Raw genomic sequence first — 22,088 nt, forward strand, 5'->3', positions numbered from 1 at the left:
TGTGCATGAGTGTCTGTGTGTGTGCGTATGTGTGTGTAGTATAGTGGGGTCACCTGTAGTGTGACATGAACCCAAGGTCTCGGTTGAGGCCATTCCCATGGGTACTGAACTTGTCTATCAGCCTCTGCTCAGCCACTTTGCGTTGTTGTCTATCCCAAAATCCACCTTGGAGGATGGTCACCCAAAGGTCTGAAGTCAAATGTTGTGGACCGCTGAAGTGTTCTCTGACTGGGAGGGAACACTCCTATCTGTTGATTGTTGCATGGTGGCCATTCATCTGTTGCCATAGCCTCTGCTCGATCTCACCAATGTATCATGCCTCAGGGCATCCTTGCCTGCAATGTATGAGATAGACTACATTGGCCGGGTCACATGAATACTTGTCATGTACATGTTGGGAGGTGTCCCCACGTATAGTGGTGATGCCTGTGTCAGCACTTTGACACGTCATGCAGTGACAAAATTGTATGCTGTTATTCTGAAAGCCAGGCAGTTTGCTGCGAACAATGATCTGTTTGAGGTTTGGTGGTTGTTTAAAGTTGAGAAGTGGAGGTGTGGGGAAGATCTTGGTGAGCTGCTCCACGTGAGCTGGCATAGTTTTTAGGTTTTTGAGAAGTACTGGACAATGAAGGGTACCCTGTCAAGAGAATGTTTGAGAATGACATACAATCACGTTGATGTGATCCCTGCCAGCTGTGGCCTGTTGCTCAGGACGGTGAATTGGAACATGTTTGTCAACTTTTCTAAATCCTTCATCATTCTAAGAAGTTGAGCAGAGTGGTCATAAATAGAATAGATCAGTTGCTCAAAGAGATGCTGAGTTCACCTTCTTTCCTTCCAGTCAACAATGACCCAGTAGCCTGAAACATCTGTGTGCAGATTTGTGGCTACAGCTCTCTGGGAATGCTATGTCATGTACCCATCACCACAAGACTTTGTGGCAGATTTGAGTATGGATGTCAGATGAATATTATTTGTGTGTTATAATGAGAGAGAGTCAACATTGCTCTCTCATAATGATCTATCTTTGTTCAGTGGCAATTGAGACAAAATGACTGGTGATGAATCTGGATGAAGTAGCTCAAGTTAAATTGAAATAATTGCTGATGAAAAGGTGATGTTAGGAAGAGTGACCAAAAACTTAGTGAGTATTGGAAATGCCTGAAATCAGAAGAGAGTAATTGAGAATTATGGTGTACATATATTTAGGAGATGTTTGAGAGACCATTCTTACTATGTAAAGCGTAATGATTTAATTTCAGAAGATTTGACAATATCTGTCTTGCACAAGTGAAATGACATCAGGCAATGTGAAAAAGTTTTTTTTGTTATATAAAAAGAGTATTTTAACAACTTGTTATCTCGAGAGTGTATTTTCTTGTCTGAAAATGAGCAGTTATAGCAATTTGAAGAGATCTGTAAGTGCATTGTTATTATGTAACATAATTGTTTAACAATTTGCAGGATATGAAATGTCCTTTTATTTAATGAGAAGTGGTAAATTAATGTCATATTTTCAGAATTTTTTATTGTACAAATAGGGATGTTTAATGATACATTAATTTGCGAGTACACTTCATTGTAAGGAAGCAAAGATTTAGTGTTTTATTGTAGGGAAAAGAGTTTTTTTACTGATGTAAAATCATTTTTAATGGTGTAAGAAAACTGAGTTTTGATAACTTCCGAACTTGAGAATGAATTTTATTGTGGGGATACAGAAACATTTCGTAATAATTGGCAAGTCCCATTTTATGGTGCAGTGGAAAAAACAGAGACTGAATTTTGTTGTGGGTAAAAGAGGATTCTTATTGGTTTAAAAGTGTGTTTAATTGTGCAGGAAAAGACACTTTTGGTAACATCCTAATTTCAGAGGAATTTTTCTGTGGGGAAAAGTGAGACTTCTTACTAATTTTAATATGTATTTAATTAAGTAGAAAATGATTGCTTTGATAATCTACTGATTTGAGAGCGTACTTTATAGTGTAGAAAGGGGCGCCAGTGAGCATAAGAGTCGAAAGGGTGGAACAGGAGAATCGACATTTCGGGCATAAGGCCTTTGAAGGGTTTATGCCCGAAATGTTGATCTCCTGCTCCTCGGATGCTGCCTGACCTGCTGTGCTTTTCCAGCACCACACTCTTGATTCTGATATCCCGCATCTGCCAGGGAGAATAAGCCTGGCTTCTTCAATCCATCCATATTAACTCTTTCCTGGAAGCATTCTTATGCATCTTTTCTGTGTCCTCATTAATGTCTTCACATCCTTCCCAAAGTGCGGTGTCCAGAATTGAATGCTATATTCCAGTTGGAGGCAAACCAATGTTTTAGACATTCCTTTAGTTTTGTACTCTACGTCCATATTTATAATGTTCAGGATCCTGTATTCCTTATTAACTACTTTTTCAACTTGCCCTGTCACCTTCAACAGATTAGCATGGTGGATCAATGGTTATCCCTGCTGTCTTATGGGACAATGTCCTGGGTTCGATTCCACCCTTGGTGACTGTCTGTGTGGAGTTTGCACGTTCTCCCCGTCTGCATGGGTTTCCAACAGGTGCTGCAGTTTCCTCCCACAGTCCAAAGATGTGCTGGTTGAGTGGATTGGACATGCTAAGTTATCCATAGTGTCCGATGATGTGTAGGTTAGGTGTTTCAACCATGGGAATGCAAGGTTATTGGAATGGCTCTGAATTGGGTGCTCTTTGGAGGGTCAGTGTTGACTCTATGGGCTGAATGGTCTGATTCCACACTGTGGGGATTCAATGGAAGGGATTGCTTTGATAAACTACTAATGTGAGATTTAATTTTATTGTGTGGGCGGGATTAAGAAAGGTTACAGATTTGAAAGTGTACCTAATGGAGTAGAGATGGTTAGATTTGATAATCTACTAATTTTACAATGCATTTAAAGTGTGTATGAGGTTTACTGGTTCGAAAGTGCATTTAATAGTGTAGAAAATGAGATTTGTTTGTTTGCCCATGTGAGAACGTGTTTTCAATGACTGAAAAAGAGGTTGAATAGATTGGCTGGGGTCCAGAAGTGGACAAGGGTCAGCAGGAGAGCTGGTGCAGCAGATGTAGGTTTTCCCCCGGGCGGGCTCACTGAGGGTGTGTGTTTCGCCCGGACGGATTGAGGCAGTGCACCGGCCGGCGGGCAGGCGCAGCCTCGTTGTAGCGCGGGGCTGGCGGGGAGCGCGGCGCCGCCATATTGTGGGGAGTCGGAGGGTTTTCCAGCGGCGAGTCCGGCCGCTCCGACCTGAGGGGAGCTCAGCGGGTTCACGCACATACATACAGAAAACCAGGGGGGGGGAAAAAAGCCCCACAAAACAAAAAAGAAGGAATAATCATAAATAGCCAGCGAGAGGGAAGTAAACTCAGAAGAGTTTAAAAAAATACAAAAAGAATTGACACACACACACATATATAATATATATATCCGAAAAGCCAACAATTCTGCCCACAGGAAGAGAGAAACAACAAGTCCCCGCTCCCAGGACCAGGCTAAGGTAAGCGGGCGGTGTTCATGGCGGTGCCACTGAGCTGGGGGTGGGGATTACTGGGTTGGGTGAAGAGGCGATGGATAGAATAGTTTTGTTCTTTTATGGGAGGGGGGGGGTGGTGGTAATGGTGATAACCCCCTTATACGGGGGAGGGGGTAATTGTAATTACCCACGTGTACTGGGGAGGGGGTAATTGTAATCACCCTGCATTGGGTATGGGAGATAATTGTAATTGCCCCTTCTATAGTGGCCAGGGGGATTAACTGTAATTGCCCCTCCTGCAGCAGCCAGGTGGGTTATATGTAATTGCCCCTCCTGCAGCAGCCAGGTGGGTTATATGTAATTGCCTCTCCTGCAGCGGCCAGGCGGATTAATTGCAATTGCCCCTCCTGCAGCAGCTGGGGGATTAATTGTAATTACCCCTCCTGCGGTGGCCAGGGGGATTAATTGTAATTTCCCCTCTTGCAATGGCCAGGCGGGTTAATTGTAATAGCCCATCCTGCAGTGGCTGGGGGGGTAATTGTAATTGCCCATCCTGCAGTGGCTGGGGGGGTTAATTGTAATTGCCCATCCTGCAGTGGCTGGGGGGGTTAATTGTAATTGCCCCTCCTGCAGTGGTGGGGGGGTTAATTGTAATTGCCCCTCCTGCAGCGGCCGGGGGGGTTAATTGTAATTGCCCCTCCTGCAGCGGCCGGGGGGGTTAATTGTAATTGCCCCTCCTGCAGCGGCCGGGGGGGTTAATTGTAATTGCCCCTCCTGCAGCGGCCGGGGGGGTTAATTGTAATTGCCCCTCCTGCAGCGGCCAGGGGGGTTAATTGTAATTGCCCCTCCTGCAGCGGCCAGGGGGGTTAATTGTAATTGCCCCTTCTGCACAGAAGAGGGTTTAATTGTTATCATCTATCCTTTAGAAGGGCATGGTCATTTAATTGTAATAAACCCTCCTATATTGGGGATGGTAGTTTTTTGTAATATACCCTCCTGTACTAATGGATAGCATTATTTGTCATAAAGCCGCCTCTATTGAGGAGGGGTCATCATAATCACCAGTCATGTACTGGAAATAAGTATGGAGTAAGATTTCCTGTATTGGAGAGGTCTGCTGATAATAAAGACTCCCATTTTGGTGGGGAAGTTATTGTATCTTTGTGTATGGGTATACAGTAATTGTGTGAACTCATCATGTGCTGGGAATGGGATAATTGTAATTATTTCACATGTACTGGTGGGGGAGTTGATTGTCACAAACCTTCCTGTACTAGTGGAATCAACCTCTCCTGTACTGGAGAGAGGGTATTTGTAGTACTGTCTCATGTTGTGAAAGTAATGAATAGACCTGTCTGCTAGAAGTTGACTTGTGGTGTGCCCTCATGATCTGAGAAGGGTGCAATTGTGATAGCACATGGTGTAATTATAGTAGTCCATCATATACTCAGGAGTGTTTAACTGTACTGAGCAATTTGCCAGTTGTTGCGGAAGAATTGATTCTGGCACTCTTATGAGGTGATGAAGTGGATTAGTTGCAGCAGTTACCCCATCTTGATGGTTAAGTAAAGTAATATTCCTCCTTTTTTTCGATGAGGTGAGGCAAGGAAACTGCTTACTCTTCTGTTGGAGAATGCATTCTTCCCTTGGAAGCATAGTGACCAATGAAGGAACCTTGGTTGCTCAACCCTTGTTCAATTCTGATCCCAAATGTGCATTATTGCCTCCTGCTTCACCTGAGACTTAGGTGTTTGTCTCACTAAAGGTTCAAGATTTTAAAAAATTCTCTTAGGATGTGGGCATTGCTGACTGGGTTAATGTTTATTGCCTGCCCTCAGTTGTTCTGGACATGGTTGTTGGTGAGCTGCCTTCTTGAACCACTGCAATCCATGTACTATAGGTAGACCCACAATGCAATTACGGAGAGAATTCAAGGTTTTAAAAAGCAACACTGAAGGAAAAGCTTTCTATTTCCAAGTCAGGTTGGTGAATAGCTTGGACGGAACTTGCAAGTGGCATTGTTCCCATGTATCTGCTCCCCATATCCTTCTAGGTGTGATCATGAGTTTGGAAGGCGCTGTCTTAGAAGCTTTATTGAATTGCTATTGTAATTCATTGAGATGGCAATTGAAGCCAAAGTCTTTTGTGTTAATACATAAGGAAGTTAACACAATAGAAGAGTTGGATGTATTTTATGATCTGAATTTGAGGTTTATGGAGTCTGCAATAATGTCATAATGTTAAAAGTCATCATGCAATAATCTGGCTAAGATCTACATTTTTCAAAAGGTAATCTGTAAATTTATAACCTAGACAATCGATGAGCTTCAACCTTTTCAGGGCCTTGGTGATTTTTTTTGGAATAAACTGGCGTGGAACTATTGAAGCAGTTGGATAGAATGAATGGGTCTGGAGAGTATCCTGCTGGTATTGGAAACCAGGTATTACAAATTGATTGAGTGTGGATTTGAGGAGGACTGGTGCAAATTAATTCCAGTTTGAGTGTTTATTTCTATTTTCCCTTTCCTTGAGTCTGAATATGTTCTATATTGAAAATAACTATGCAATGTTTTTGTCAGGGTCTGTTATGGTACGTTACGGTAGAGACAAAACACCAAAATAATCGTGGGTGCTGGAATCTGAAACAAAAACAGAAATTGCTGGAAAATCTCAGCAGGTCTGGCAGCATCTGTGGAGAGAAAGCAGAGTTAATGTTTCGGGTCCGGTGACCCTTCTTGAGAATGGTCCTATCTGTTTCCGAAGTGTCATGATACATCCGACCAGGTTGCTTTAAAATAGAATTGTTTTATTTTGTCTCCAAAAATATCTTTATAACTTACAAAATAAAGTTAATTTTGGGTCGTCTTTGGCAAGCCCTGTTTTTGGCTTTGTGTTATCACATTGAAAAAGGGAGCGACAAAGGTCACCATGTTATGACACATTTTCAGGACATGTAGGACTTTGAACCCAGATCTCCTGGTTTACTACCACTGCGCAGCAAAACCCCCTTTTGTCTTAAGGAATCTACTGAAGCAGAAATGGCTGCAGCTTTTTAAAATGTTTGGCCATGTTTTGAGACATCTCAGTGGCATCACATCCTGATTTGAATGTGGGTCTTCTGAAGGAATGTACCATTGTGCCACAAGACCCCAAATATCAGAGGACAATTGTTCTTTGTGTTTACTATTTCAAAGTTTTGTAATTTACTTGAAAGAAATTTGTATTATTTTTACTGCAAAGTCTTGACTTCAAATTAGCCACAGGTTATATTGTCTGTGGAAAAGGAAGAGTTGGACTGCTGGTGTGAATGGCACGGGGAAGGGTTGTACTAGCTCGTTCACTGTACATATCAAGACAAGATTTGTTAAATTGTTTCTTTTGAATATATTAGTTATAAAGGCTAATTTGTCAAGTTACAAGATGGAATATAAGCTTCCAGTGCAAAACAATGGTGATTCACAGAGTAAATACAAACATAAACATTGTAAATACAAAACAAAAAGACAAATGCTGGGAAAGTAGCAGGTCTGTCAGCAACCACAAAACCAAATATCTCGGTCCTAAGACATGAATCGCTTATTCGATTCTGACAGAATTTGTGTTTCTGGTATTTTCTATTTGATCCATTGATAAGCTTGAGGTCTGCTTTCCTGACCTGAATTCTAGACTCGTACTTAATCCTCATTTTCTGGAGAAATTGGTCTTTTGAAGTAATGGGGAGGGTTAATGAGGGTGCCATGTATTTATTTATGAACACTCCAAAGGTGTTTGATAAAATATAAATGTGTCAGAAATTTGAAGCTCATCGAATTAGAGGCAGCAAAGGTATGAAACTGGGGCGAAAAGCAGAGATTGTTACAAATTTTTAGTTATGTAGTGCTGCTCAACCACTAGATGTCCCAAAATGCTTTAGAATATGAAGTTTGTTTTATAGCATAGTCAGTGTTGTTATTGGGTGGATGCAGCAGCCAGTTTGTGCATACCATGCTCCTACCAACAGCAATGTGATAGTAACTAGATCATTTCTTGTGATGTCAGTTGAGGGGTAAATATTGACTAGGATGCCTGAATATTGCCGTAGGATTTGGAGGGGTAGATGGGCCTTCAGTAACATCTCATCTTAGTGGCAGTACATCTGACTATGCAGCACTACTACACTGGAGTGAAAGCCTTATTTTTTATGCTGGCTGTACTGTGGCCTAAAGTCTTGTGACTTGGAAAAATTGCGCTAGCTAAACTGCAGCTGACTTACTAGTGAAATGAATGGATGTCTCCAAATATTGGTGCCTTAATGAGCACTGGACATAACTTGTTTGCAGATGACTTGAAACTCTGAAAGGTGGTATGTAGTAAATAAGGAAGCACATACTTGCATTGATATAATGAATGTTCGCTAGTTGGTTCCTTGGATAAGAAGACTGTCTAATGATAAGATGTTGAGCAAATTAGGCTGTATTTTCTGAAGTTCAAAAGATTGCAATGTGAGTGCATTAAATTATACAAAATATTAAGGGATAGGCAGTGAAAGTTTGTTTCCCCTTCTGCGGAATATCAAATAGGAGGGCACATTTTTGGGATAATGGGTCAATCATTTAGGACTGATGTGAACAATAATTTTTTCCATCAAATGTTTGCGATTTCCCACCCTAGAGAGTTGTGGGTTCTCCATCATTTAACTAGTGTAAGACTGATTTGCGCAGATTTTTGGTGTGTCAGAATCAAGGGTTTGGCAATTGAGAAAGCGGAGCTGATGCACATGTTCAAATATGATGGTATTGAATGGCAAAGCAGGTGCTACTCCTATTTCTTTTCATAAGAAAGACACTTCAGCAAATAGAAAAATGGGCAAATGTTTGGCAAAAGATATTTAGTGCAGGAAAGTATGATGTAATTCATTTGGTGGGGAAAGGGGGAAATGGTGACTGAATGACAGTCTGTTGTACTACATAACAATATACATTTTCTAACACCTTTTTTAAATGTTTTAAAACCAATTTCCAATTTGTGGATTTTAAACTCTGGATAACTTGTAATCTTCTTGGAAGCTATTTCTAAGTCTGGGAAACCAAGTCTCAGCAATGAACTGCTTTCTGTGGATTTCCATTATGCTTGGTTTTTAAATCCGAATTTAGTAGCAGTAGTTTTTCTGTCTACTATGTAGAAATATTTGTTTTATTTTCAGTTGGTGGCTTTATGATAACCCTTTTTAGAGCCACATCTCTTAAATTACATTTTCATTTTAAATGAATTTTTGTGCTGTAGTGATGAATACTTGTAAGTGAAATTTGAATACACCATTCGCAGTATGTCTCTGTATTTTAACAAGCTACAGAAGATGAGTTTCCACAGATTGGTATACAAAATGGATAACATAAATCAGAATTGATTTGATTTATTGATAAGACTTACAGTATGGATGAGGAACAAGGGATAACATTTTATATGTTCATTTGGGTTGAATAAAATTTTACCATGTTTTCTACAGTGAGACTTAAGGCTAGCTTTCAAATAAAATAGGATTTATTTTGGTGGGGAATACCACTAATTGAAAGTAAATATTATACAATTGAAAACATTAACGTTGGATTGATTTACTTCCATATTTGATAAATAATGAGAAAAATGCTATTATTTTGATTTAGAACAGCATTTGGACCTATCTTTGATTATGCTGTGGGGTATGCATGGATAACTAAGACATAAAAGCTGTACTTTAAACATATGATTAATGATTAAGATTTATTGTGATTTATAAATTTTAGTATCGTAATATTTAGCAACATTTATTAATTGCAGTGGGAATTTGGGGTGACATAATCAAAATTGGCCAGGGCTGTGTAAACTTTGTGACTTTGAGAAGCGTAAAGGGAAAAAAAAATTGTAGTCTATGGGTTGAGTGATCTGCAAGTGAATTGAATCATTTGGTGCCTGGAACTGTGGTAGATTACTACTTTAAATTCACTTACGAGTATCTTCTCTACTGTATGTTAATTATTAGCCAGTAATCTTGCTTGATTAATAAGTGTTAATCATTCAATTTTAATGTCTTTGTGTATGATTCATGTTAGAAATGAGAAATTCTGCCAGCACAAGAAAATTGAAGATTTCTTATCACCATCTCCACAAACTCACCAAAGCAGTACAGCAACTAACAAATATCACGTAGTCTTCAATTTTATACTGGTTTGTGCGCTGTATTATGCGTCATTTTGTTCCCAAACTAGCACTCTATTTAAGGTGGTTTCAGCATTTCAGGCTGCAGAATTTTAATTGCTGTAAGTCCTGTGTTCAATTAGACGCCATTATTTTTGGTAAAGGAAGCTTGCACATTACAGATGCTTGCAAATTTCCAGCTCCAGTCTGAAGAAACTACTATGAAATGGTGGCTATTATATACCCATTCAATTGTTTTACATGTTAAGAAAATTAATCTAATAACATAACATAATTTAGTCTGTAAGAGCCAAATAACCAGATAATTTGTTTTGCAGTTAACATTTAAGAAAACACACTATACATTTCAGTACTCTGAAGCATGATTTCTGGAATATGACCATGCACAGTAAATATAGGACTTCTTTCTCTGGTGGAGAAAGAATCACTTCAGCTGTGAAGCAAGACAGTGTAAACTGGTTGCAGTTAAGTGTCACACACATACTGCTGTTTAGAACACAATATCCTGGTGTAATTTTGAGAGCAGAGGAAAAAGTAATTTTTTTTTCATTTCCTCAAGCTCAAGGACACTGCATCCTCTGGTCAAGAAAACCAGGGGAGCAGCCTTTTTTTTGTAAAACAGATGTCCTTACTCTACTGCCATGCACCTGGGAAGCTCAAACTCCCTGAATTCAAGGCAAACTCTTTAGTGGACAGTTGCAATGAAACTGAAATCCATTCTGTTGCAAGTATGAATGGTGGTAGATAAAATCCATGTTCTTTCCTTTACGTATTGCAGATGACCTAGAGTGCTTTGCAGCAATTGATTACATTTAAAATATAGTTACCTGCTACATTAGTTTGGCACCTCGTGTTTATATTACTGCAGGGGACTGCTAGCTTGGTTGGTTGGAAGGCTGGTTTGTGATGCAGAGTAATGCCAACAACATGGGTTCACTTCCTTCACAGGCTGAGGTCCCATCTTTTCAACCTTGTGCCTTGCCTGAGGTTTGGTGACCTTCAGTTAAGTCAACCCTTTCATGTCCTAACTGTCTTACACAAAACAAACTCCACTCCAGGTACTTGAGCACAGCATCCAGGCAGGCAAACCATTGCATTACTCAGAATATCCTGTACTGTCAGAGATGTTACCATTCAGATGAGATGATAAGTGGAAGTTATCAGCTCCCTAAGATTGATATAAAACCCATTTTGCACCATTGGAATTTGCCTGGTACTCTGGCTGGTATTGATTTGCCCCTCCCCCCATCACTTAATATACACAATTGGTTATGGATATTCCTTTGCTGTTTGTAAAGTCTTTCAATATGCACTTTGGCGGTTTTGTTTCCTTGCTTTACAACACTGACTATTTCACAATTACTTGATTGCCTGACTGTTAATACTTTGAGATGTTTTGAGGTTCTGAAAAGTGCTATGGAAATAGAAGCCCAGGCTTTTAAGTTTATATTTAAAAATGTAATAAATGTATCTGTTGCTGTACTGCTGACCTTTAATATTTGCTGTAGTTTTGAACAGGAAAACCAAGCTGTGTTAATGAAATCACACTCTCACTCAAGTTTTATAAAAATGGTCTTAATATGATGTGATTTTGCCCTGCTGCATGTTTATTTTGCAACTTTTGTCAGGACTTTGTTTATTGGGAGGTTGTTAAGCAGGGAGATGGATTTTTGAATGGTTAGTCCTTAAAGAGAGAAATTATTACAGCAACCAAGTTTGATGTTTCATTTTGTAAAGGTGGATTTGTGATGAGTTTCTAGTTTTGACCTTTCCCCTTCCCCCAAAAGTGAGGACATTCATGATCCTAAAAACCAGGTAGGTACACTGATTTGAATGGACTAAGGACTTGTGGAACACGCCGTTGCAAATTCTCCTGACTTTGTTGACATAAGGCCAGCTTACATGTTATTCCCTGGGTATCATGGTCTCTTAACCTGCAGATTTGGAGTAGTGTGTCCTTCCCCCTAATGTGAGATTTGAGTCTTGTTTTGTAACAAGGTGAAGTTTTAAAAAATGCTGGAATTCAATCTTTTGTATCAACAATCTCTGAACTTCAAATTGAAATTCAACATTTTCCTCCTTGTCAGCACTCAGAAAAATTGGTGGTTGGGCAAACTGGAAAATCAGAATATAAAATGCAGGCATACACGAGCATGGTGCAAAACTCAGTATTAGAACATAGAACATTACAACGCAGAGCAGGTCCTTCGGCCCTCTATGTTGCGCCGACCTGTGGAACCAGTCTGAAGCCCATGTAACCCACACTATTTCATTATCATCTATATGTTAATCCAAATGCCCTTTAAAGTTGATGAGTCTACTATTGTTGCAGGCAAGGTGTCCTTAATACTGAGTAAAGAATCTACCTCTGACATCTGTCCTATATCTATCGCCCCTCAATTTAAAGTTCTGTCCCCTTGTGCTAGTCATAACCGTCTGAGGAAAAAGGCTCTCACTGTCCACCCTATCTGACCTGCTGATTATCTTATATGTCCCTATTAACCTTCTCTATAATGAAAACAGCCTCATGTCCCTCAACTTGTCCTCATATGACCTTCTCTCCATACCAGGCAACATCCTGGTAGATCTCCTCTGTACCCTTTCCAATGCTTGCACATCCTTCGTATAATGCGGCGACCAGAATTGTACGCACTACTTCAAATGCAGCCTCAGTGTTTTGTATAGGATCCATGCACACGGACACAGACATCTCTCTGCTCATCTGCACTGTCAAGAATCTTAGCATTAGCCCAGTACTCTGCATTCCTGTTACTCCTTCCGAAGTGAATCACCTCTCACTTTTCTGCATTAGTCTCCATTTGTCACCTCTCACCCCAGCTCTGCAGCCTATCTTTGTCCTTCTGTAACCTGCCGCATCCTTCGTCACTATGCACAATTCTACTGACCTTAGTGCCATCCACATCCTTTTGCGCCCTCATCCAGGTCATTTATAAAAATGACAAATAGTAGGGGCCCCAAACAGATTTTTTTGTTGAGATTTATCTCATCATATAGAGTCATACAGCATGGAAACAGACCCTTTGGTCCAACCCGTCCATGCCATCTTTAAGAAATTCATTGCAATTTTTATAATTGTCCTACTTGACCACATAATTTTGCTGATGTGTAATTCCATATTAATGTCACTTTTGAGGTTCTTTTAGCAACATGTTTCCCAAAGTAAAAGGTTGAAAATACCAGAATATGTGATGCACGTTAGATCTGGAAGAGACAGGTTGATTTTTTGATCAGTGGCTTTATTCAAAATTGGAACATTAAGCTATTGCATTTTTTCAGATGCTGATTTCTTGTGTTTTGTAATTTATTGCATTTATTTAAAATGTCCATCATTTGAAGTATTTTGTTGTGTTCTCCTTTAATTTGTGTTTTTCTCTTATTCTTGGTATTTGCATTTTTAGAGGCAGACATCTTAGAACTGCAGAATCACAATTTCAAGATGACTCCTTATGAATAAAGAGACAGTGTTAATCTTAGATATTTTGTGATATCAAGATTAGGTTGAAAAGGCCTGTGCCAAACTCATTCTTAAGAAAAAGGCTGCCAACTTCACATTTACAGTTGCTGGCCATTTTCTCAATCTGGTACTGTGCTGTGAAAGCAAGCAGCTGTAGGTTTTCATTTTATGACTTTTTTTGAGTTGATTTTGGAATTGCAACTCTAGGCCTTTATCTTTTAAGGTATGAGACTTAAAGAGCCATTGCCATAATATTTCTAGATAGGTTCTTTGCTTAAAGTTGTCTTTCTGTCCTAAACTTCATTTACAAAACACGATTTTGTGTTTGAATGATGCATGATCTCGATTTTCATCTCACTTCAAGTAATCTGGCTTGAGTAGGGACTTGTGAATTCAAAGCAGGTTGGGAGATGAATAATTTTTGTTTTCAGACCAGTCGGTTACACCATAATGTAGCCAAATTTTAAAAATGTTTCAAACAGGTACTGCAAGCTGTATGGTTATATTCTCTGACTATTCATTAGAAATGCATACAGAAAGCATGTCAGAGCATAGTACATGAAAAGCAAAGGGCAAACATGCTGGAATCATGGCGTCGAATCTGCATGTTCAAAATACTCAGTATTTGTGAAGAGAAACAGTTAATGTCTTTGTTTACTTTTCATCAGAAGTAAAAAAATGTAAAGTTTTAAACAAGTATGAAGATAGGACTGGGAGTGGGGAGAAACAAAAGGGAAGCCTGTGATAGGATGGAAGATTAAGTGATAAATGGGTTGACGGAAGGTAGAAGAAAATGGTGAAACAAATGAAGAAATTAAAGATGTCTAGAGGAAGTGTGAATGGTGATCATGAGCAGCTGCTACTGTCAGCAAACAAACCCAAAATGCAGTAGCAAAAATTTGGAAAAAGGCTGAAGTTTTAGATGAAGGTTATTGACCTTTGTGTTCAGTCCAGAAGGTGATAAAGTGCTAAGTTGAAAGGTGAGGCACTGTTCCTCAAGTATATATTGAGCTTTAACAGTACATTGCAGGAGACTCCTGGAAGTGAATGAAGTGGAGAATTTAGATCATTGGTGAGGTGTTCAAGGTTAAGTTATGGACTGAGTGGTGTATGATGAAAGTGAGGGGGCATTTGTGGATTTTGAGGTTGGTGGCCAGAGCAGAAATGCGTGAAATAGAATTGACTGGAAAGACTTCTCAAGAAGTAGCTATGCCTGTGGCACAACAAAATGATTAGATAATTGTTTCTCAACTTGTATCTCAATTGAATATTTGGTGTCCTGAGGGGTGGGGAAAGTAACACATTTCCAACCTTTGCCAAATTTGGACAACATGAGATTGTTAATAGATGCTGTGACTTGTTGGATCAGCCATGATTTGGATAGTTGCAACTACAAATTTGCTATTGTAAAGAGGACAATGTGAAAAATGCCAGTGTGAAATGTTCTTCATGGAAGGAAATCTGCCTTCCTTACCTGGTCTGGCTTACATGTGACTCCAGGGCCACAGTCATCTGGTTGACTCTGAAATGGCCTAGCAAGCCTCTCACTTGTGTCAATTGCTATGAAGTCTGAAAGAAGACTTCTGGCATCGACATAGGTACCAGAAATGACAACGGCAAAAACAACCCTGTTGACCCTGCAGTCACCCTTCCTTAAGACTGGGGGCTAGTGCCAAACGTGGGAGAGCTGTGTCTCAGACTAGTCAAGTAATATAGTTGTGCTCATGAAATCCTACCATACAGATGATATTCCCAGACATGGCCATCGTCATCCCTGGATATGCCTTGGCCCACTGACAGTGGCAGCACAATTGTGTGGGGAGAAAGTGCCCTGGGATTCTGCAACATTAACTCTTGGTCCCATGAAGTTTCATGGTTTCAAGTTACACATTAACCTGGAAACCTGTTTACCCTGTATGGTCCTTCCTTGGCTGATGAATCAGTACTCCACCATGCTGAACAACACCTTGAAGGAAGCACTGACATTGACAAGGGCACAAAATGATTGCAGGGTGGGGTATTTCAATGTCCATTACCAAGAGTGGCTGAGTAGGAGCACTACTGATAGAGCCATAAAGGATGGTTACTATACTGGATCTGCAGCGGGTGGTGAGAGAAACAATAAGAGGGAAAAATTATACTTGATCTCATCCTGTAAGTGGTTAGCGCTGTTGCCTCTCAGCACCAGGACCTGGGTTCGATTCCTCCCTTGGGTGACTGACTGTTTGGAGTTTGCGCGTTCTCCCCATGTCTGCGTGGGTTTCCTCTGGGTGCTCCAGTTTCCTCCCACAATCCAAAGATGTGCAGGTCAGGTGAATTGGCCAACCTAAATTGCTTAACACGTTAGGTGCATTAGTCAGAGATAAATTTAGGGAATGGGTCTGGCTGGGTTACTCTTTAGAGGGTCGGTGTGGACATTTTGGCCCGAAGGACCTGTTTCCATATTGTAGGGAATCTAATCTAAAAAATCCTTAGCATCAGCTGACTGCAGATGCATCTGTCCATTTACCCTATTGGTAAGAGTGACCACTGCACAGTCTTTGTGGGGACGAAGTCCTGCCCTCACATTGAGGATACTCACTATCATGTGTGGCAATATGACTGTGTTAAATGGGACAGACTTAAAACAGTTCCAGCAACTCAAGACTGGGCATCTGTGAGGCGCTGTGGGCCATCAACAGTAGCAGAAATGTACACTCATCTCATCCTGCAACCTCATGGCCTGGCATATTCCCACTCTACCATTATCATCAAACCAAAGAGTCAACCCTGGTTCAATGGCGAGTACAGGAGGGCATAACAGAAGCAGCACCAGGCTGAAAATGGGGTGTCAGCCGAGTGAAGTTACCAAACATAACTACTTATGTCAAACAGCATAAGCAACAAGTGATAGACAGAGCTAAGTGTTCCCACAACACAAAGATCTGATCTTAGCTCTGCCATCCTTCCACATCTAGTTGAGAATGGTAGTGTACAATTAAGCAATCCACTCGATGAGTGCCCAGAGCATTAGTGCAAAACATAAGGCTGAAGTATTCACAATCATCAACCGTAAATGTCAACACGGATGATCCTTCTCAGCTTTTTCCAGTGGTCCCTATCATCACAGATACCAGTCTTCAGCCATTTTGATTCACTTCATGTGATATTAAGAAACTATTGGAGGCATTATATATTGCAAAGGGTATGGGTCTTGACAGCATTCTGGCAATAGGACTGAAGCCATTGACCAGAAACTGAACTGGACTTGCCATATAAATGCAGTGGCTACAAGAGCAGGTCTGAAGCTGGAAATACTGTAGAAAGTAGCTCGCTTCCTAACTCCCCAAAGCCTTACCACTATCTACAAGGCACATGTCGTAAGTGTGATGAAATACTCCCCACATGCCTGGATGGTTGCAGCTTCAACAACTCTAAGAAGCTTGACACTGTCTGGGACAAAGGAGCCCACTTGATTGACACCACAACCACAGATGCTCACTCCATCCACCATTGATGCTTAGTAACAATAGTATGTACCATTGACAAGATGTATCGCAATAATTCACCAAGGCTCCTTAAACAGCACCTTCCAAACCTACAACCACTTCTATCGTAGAGCAAAGGCAGAAGACTTGTGGAAGCTCCACTACCTGCAAGTTGCCCTCCAAGCCACTCAGCATCCTGATTTGGAAATATATTGCTGTACCTTTATTGTTGCTGGCTCAAAATCCTGGAATTCCCTCCCTGAGGACATTGTGGGTCTACCAGCAGCACATGGATGGTAACTGTTCAAGAAGGCAGCTCAACATACCACCTCAAGGGCAACTAGGGACAGGCAATAAGTGCTAGCCAGGCAGCAAGTCCCATGTCCCACAAGTAATAAAGCATAATCATGCATTGCCATTCAAAGATATGATTGTTTTTATTGCTTGTGATTTTTTAAAAATACCAATGGATTACTGGTGGTTTAAACCACAAGGTACAACAAAATATGCATAATTCTAATTTACACCAATGTTTGGAGAGATTACATCTGAGCTATAATCTACCTATCATGAATCGTCTCTCATTGACTGACTCCTACCTGTGTGTAATGGGAGGAATTAACTGTGGAGAGCGCACTGTGGGTAAGAAGCATGAATAAAGAGCCCTTGCTTGTACTGCTCATCTCAGTTCAGAGAATAGGGTGAGTGATACTAAACCTGCCATGAATTTTAAGATGGATGTCCAAAATGTGATTTGGTTGGAATTAATTTTCATACCAGTATGAGGCTATAGTATCGGTAGGATTGATAATTTAGCCATTAGCACTCAAAATGCTAATGACATGAACACCTAAGGTACTGACCATTGTGCTAATGCAAATGTTACGTACTGAAAATGCCAGCAATGGACAGATGGTGCAATCAAAAGCAAATTTAAGTTGGGGTGTAGTTCCCATAGTGCAGTCAAGTTTCTAGGAAAGTGGTCTAGATGCGAAGTGCTTACATCTATCAGCAGCAGACTTCCTTCACTGACTTCCAAGATCGACTAGGAGTAGCCACCTACCCAGGAAACTTAGGAGATGTGCTGGACTTGAGGTGAGACTGAAGCTCCGAGGTTTCAAGCCCCTACTCCCAGCATACTCCTGTAAAACATCCAAGCCAATGAGAACAAAGTAGATGAACTTTTAAAGCTAGACTGACCTTTCAAAGAGAATTGAGGTATTGCTGTCTACTGTTTTGGAGAAAAAAAAGCTCACCCTTACTATATCTGAATTACCTTACAACCTGAAGGCTTTTCAATTCACTGAATGCACAACTCCATGTCCTTGGGTAAGGCAAGGGAAGGTGGGGTCAGCCTCAAATCAACGCCACCTGATACTGTGAGGTGGTGAACCTGGCAAGACAATGTGGCATTTTTTAAATTCCTGCTTTGGAAATAAAACCAGTCTAACTCCAGGTTAAGACACTGACCGACTTGAAACAAGGCCTCATGTCTAAAGTGCATTGGCTTTTTGTTGTCCTGTTCCACCACCTCTTTTCCCCCCCCAGTTGAAGCAAAATGCTCAGAGACCGTATAGTTTTACCTCCTTCATCTTTATTCTGGGCCCTCGAGGGAGAGAAAATGCTCGCCCATGCACACAGGGACATGGGTTCCCGGCCTTCTCTGGAATAGTAGTTCCTGAATGAACTGTATAGTCATTTTACAGGGAGGAACATTCAGCCAAGGCAACATACATACTAATTGGGTGACCGTGACAAGCAACGCCTATCAATAGTAAAGATTTAGCCAGCTGCTGTTACACAATGTATAACTGGCTTCACACAATGAATACTTTTTCACCTTGTTAACTGACGTTACATACTGAATGTTACCTCATCTTATTAAATGGTTCTACATAATGCATGTTTTTCCACCTTGTTAACCCATTACCATTGCCTCCAGCACCCCATTGTTAACTGTAAGTTTTTATCTGAACTGAGTCATGCTCAGCTGAACCTGTTTCACAAAGCTCAGAACTTAACTCTTTCCGTGCCTGCTTATATGCTGTTATACACATTTTCATTCCCTCCCTTATCATTTCATGATCACCACCGAGGCGGCACTACCACCTTTCACAAGACTCTTACAGCCAATATTTAAGCAAGCTACTGACACACTGCATACAATGATGATAACAAAATTACTAATCCATTACAGTAAGTAGAGTGTAAAGAATCCTCCCATGTGGAGAAACAAAATCACCAGTAAAGTTCATAAATCCACTGTCCTTAGTGACCACTCCATTCCCTCCAAGTCGAGTGAAAATCAGCCAGTTCTCCAAAATCTCCTTTACTAAAGTCCAACTTGAAAACAAAATTCAGTCTATTCTTGCATCATTTCTTGGAGAAATCTGATTCCTTAGATAAGGGCAGTTAAATGCTTCACAAAACTGGCAAGACATCCATCCTTGCAGAGATGCTTCAAATGGAGGATACCAGCACATCTGGGTCTGCAGTGCTGCAGCTGCAGGCTAGGTGAACGCAGCACTCTTTGCTTCTGCTCCTACTCTGCTGTTTAAATGTAACAAAGCCAACTGGCTGTAGTGATGTTGGTTTGATCAGTGAACCTTCGTATCCCTTGAATGATTGAAAGACAAGGTAAAGCTCACGTAATTTAATGTCCGTCGGAAGGCCACTGACGAAAAGCGTACCGACCTCTTCACTGTAGTTAATTTCTTCATGTTCGTGACTGGGGAGCTGATTGAATCGGTTCAGTCAGGTTGTGGAGGGGTGGGCAGTGGTCCGAAGGCATGCTTTACCTGTGAATGGAGAAACTCGAGAGCAGATGTTAGCTGCTGAAAGTATCCTTGCATTTCCACACTCTTTCCTTCCTTGCCAAGGTGGTTATAAGTAGGAAGACCGTCACAGATTTAACTACACTAAATTGTACCTGCCTATTTCACCATTCTTTGAATTCTTGAAGTCTGTTACTCTGTTCGCTATTATCAAGTTTTATACTTCTAAATTATACAGCATAAGCAATTCGGGCAATTATAAAAAAACAATCAATGGTCCTAAAATCAAACCCTCAGGGGACCCCATTCAAGTTATTCAAAAATTACTTTCCTTTAACAAATTGATACTTGGCTAATGTGAAAGCTGTCAGGATAAGTATTTCAAAAGTCTGGAACAAAAGATGCTTCCTGTGCTTTTGCAATTGAAGAGGCAGTTTCAGTTCAGATTTGAATCTCAAATATTGTGGGAAACAAATGCAGAATATTTTAAAATATTTTTCCAAATAAAGCAGTCGAAATTACTGTGGCAACTTTGGTAGAGATCAACATTCTTGATTTTGCAATATGAACAGGGCCAATGAAGTCTTAACAATAATTAAAAGAATTTAAACAGCTCAGTCTCAAGTTCTAATATTCTCTAAAATCTTAAAGCATCAAAATTAAAACTCTTCTTTTTATGAACACTGCATTAAAAACACAGCAGCAAAGATCTTATAATACAATTCTCTCATCTGGCTAAAGCATGACCACTGACCCAGTTCTTTATTTTTAAACAGGCGTTGTAGAATTTCAGACAAATCAGGGGCTCATTTGTTTTAAGGTTACAAGTTTTTTTCATTTTAAAAAGTACATAATGCAGTACAATTTCAATGTAAAAACAAAATCTGCCCCATTACATAGCCCAAAAAAAATTTTCAAACAAGGCAAAAGTTACTTAAAGGGATTTTCTGAGCCAGTATAGTAACAAACCCAAAATTTTTAAACACCGAACACACTCAGCATGCCACAATTTACATCAAAACTTTCCTTTTCAAACCAAGTATTAGTGCAACCTTAATTTCAGCATTTCTTGTTTTTGTTTTGCATCCTCACACAGAGAAAGCCCTTCCAGTGGACCGAGTGGACCGCAATTCAAGCCACTCTCTTTCCCCCAGAACAAAGACTTGCAGAGTCTCAAATTTCATCACTAGAGGACCTTAACCCTTTTCTCACTTTGTTCCTCACAGGGGCTCGAATCCCACTCAAATGCAGAGAGCCCAGATCGCACCACAGCGCGGAAGACTTGAACCTCACTTAAACCCAGTAGACTTGAAACCCAACGCAGCGCAGAGGACTCTAACCTCAACCCAAACACACCCCAGGGGATTCTGACTAAGTACCACAGAGAGGATTGTAACCTCAACCAAATATACCCCAGCAGACTTAAACCCCAGTATTGCGCAGAGGAGTTGAATCTCAATTAAAACCCCGGCCCCAGGGGGCACCAACCCCAGTACTGCATAGAGGACTGTAACCTCTGCGTGCCTGCGAAACTGTCTCTCTTGACTGAACTAATTATCCTTCGAGGAATCGGTTGAATAGAGAGCTATCGAGCAAGGGGACAGTCTCCGGTACACAGGAATATCAAGAGGGCCCAAGGTTTAAAATCTTACCTTGTGGACCCGTCGGTCTCGAGATACCAAGCAGGTGCCGACACTGTCCGATCATAACTATTCAGTTGGATCCTGCTGACTATTGTCGACCTGTTTCCCTCCCTCATTCGAAGCAAAACGCTCAGACGCAGTGTAGTTTCACCTCCTTTATCTTTATTCTGGGCCCTCGAGGGAGAGAGAACAATCGCCTCTGTTCGCAAGGACATGGGTTCCCAGTCTTCTCTGAAACAACAGCTTCTTAATGAACTATATACGGTGGACTATATATTCAATTATCCGAATACCAATTATCTGAAAATCAGATAATCCGAAGGAGATCTCGAGGTCCCGATAGAAACATTACATCAAAGACGTGTTTCCAACAGTGATCGCGTCTTTTGTTATAGTAATTAAACAGGCACCGTCTCCAAATGACTGATCCCATTCTCTCTCTCTTTCTCTCTTTTCCCCCCCCCCCAACACTTTCCCTGGAGTTCTATAGAGAGGTGTACCCTAATCCACTCCTTGCTTCCCAGGAATAATCTCTTCAACATTGTCCTGTACAGAGCAAACATGGAACCTGTCAAAAATTTGCAGTAAAAAGTTGTGTGACTGTGGCTATGGCTCTGGTATGTATGTGTGTGTGTGTCTGTGCACTATTTGGAGATTTACCCCACAAAAGGCAGCTGCAGCAGTCTGGTTGGTGTGCAGTCCAGCTGCCCCAGAGAGGGGCCAGGGGTGGATGCAGGGGATGGGTTGGGGGCGGGTGAGTGGGTTGGGGGCAGATTTGTACAGGATTGGGAGTCGGGGCAGTGGGGATGGGGTTGCGGGCAGGGTTTGGAGCAGGGGCTTGTGCGTTTTGTGCTGGGAGGCGGGGGCATTGCTGAACGGGTGGGAGAGAGGGCTTGGGGGTGGGCCTTGTATGCTGTTTGCTGCTGCGGTCTCCTGAATGGACAGCAGACTTTAAAACTTCAAGCCCCAGAGGAAAGGCATTTAATCGATTTTCCGAATAATTGATTATCCGAATAAAATAGTGCCCGTCTGTCTCGTTCGGATAGTCGAGTTTCCACTGTACTCCTTTTTACAG

The 22,088-nt window shown here is 41.0% G+C and overlaps 1 protein-coding gene across 4 annotated transcripts in view; it reads left to right on the plus strand.

Annotated features, from left to right (window-relative positions):
- The first annotated feature begins 3,156 nt into the window (after positions 1-3,156).
- LOC132822998 (casein kinase II subunit alpha) overlaps positions 3,157-22,088 on the plus strand; it is a 91,792-nt gene continuing 72,860 nt past the window's right edge. For all 4 annotated transcript variants that reach the window (XM_060836520.1, XM_060836518.1, XM_060836521.1 and 1 more), the window contains exon 1: positions 3,157-3,504. The gene's annotated coding sequence lies outside the window, so the exon portion shown is untranslated. The remainder of the gene's footprint in view (positions 3,505-22,088) is intronic.

The sequence above is a fragment of the Hemiscyllium ocellatum genome, chromosome 15 (assembly GCF_020745735.1).
Source record: "Hemiscyllium ocellatum isolate sHemOce1 chromosome 15, sHemOce1.pat.X.cur, whole genome shotgun sequence".
NCBI classification, from domain to species: Eukaryota; Metazoa; Chordata; class Chondrichthyes; order Orectolobiformes; family Hemiscylliidae; genus Hemiscyllium; species Hemiscyllium ocellatum.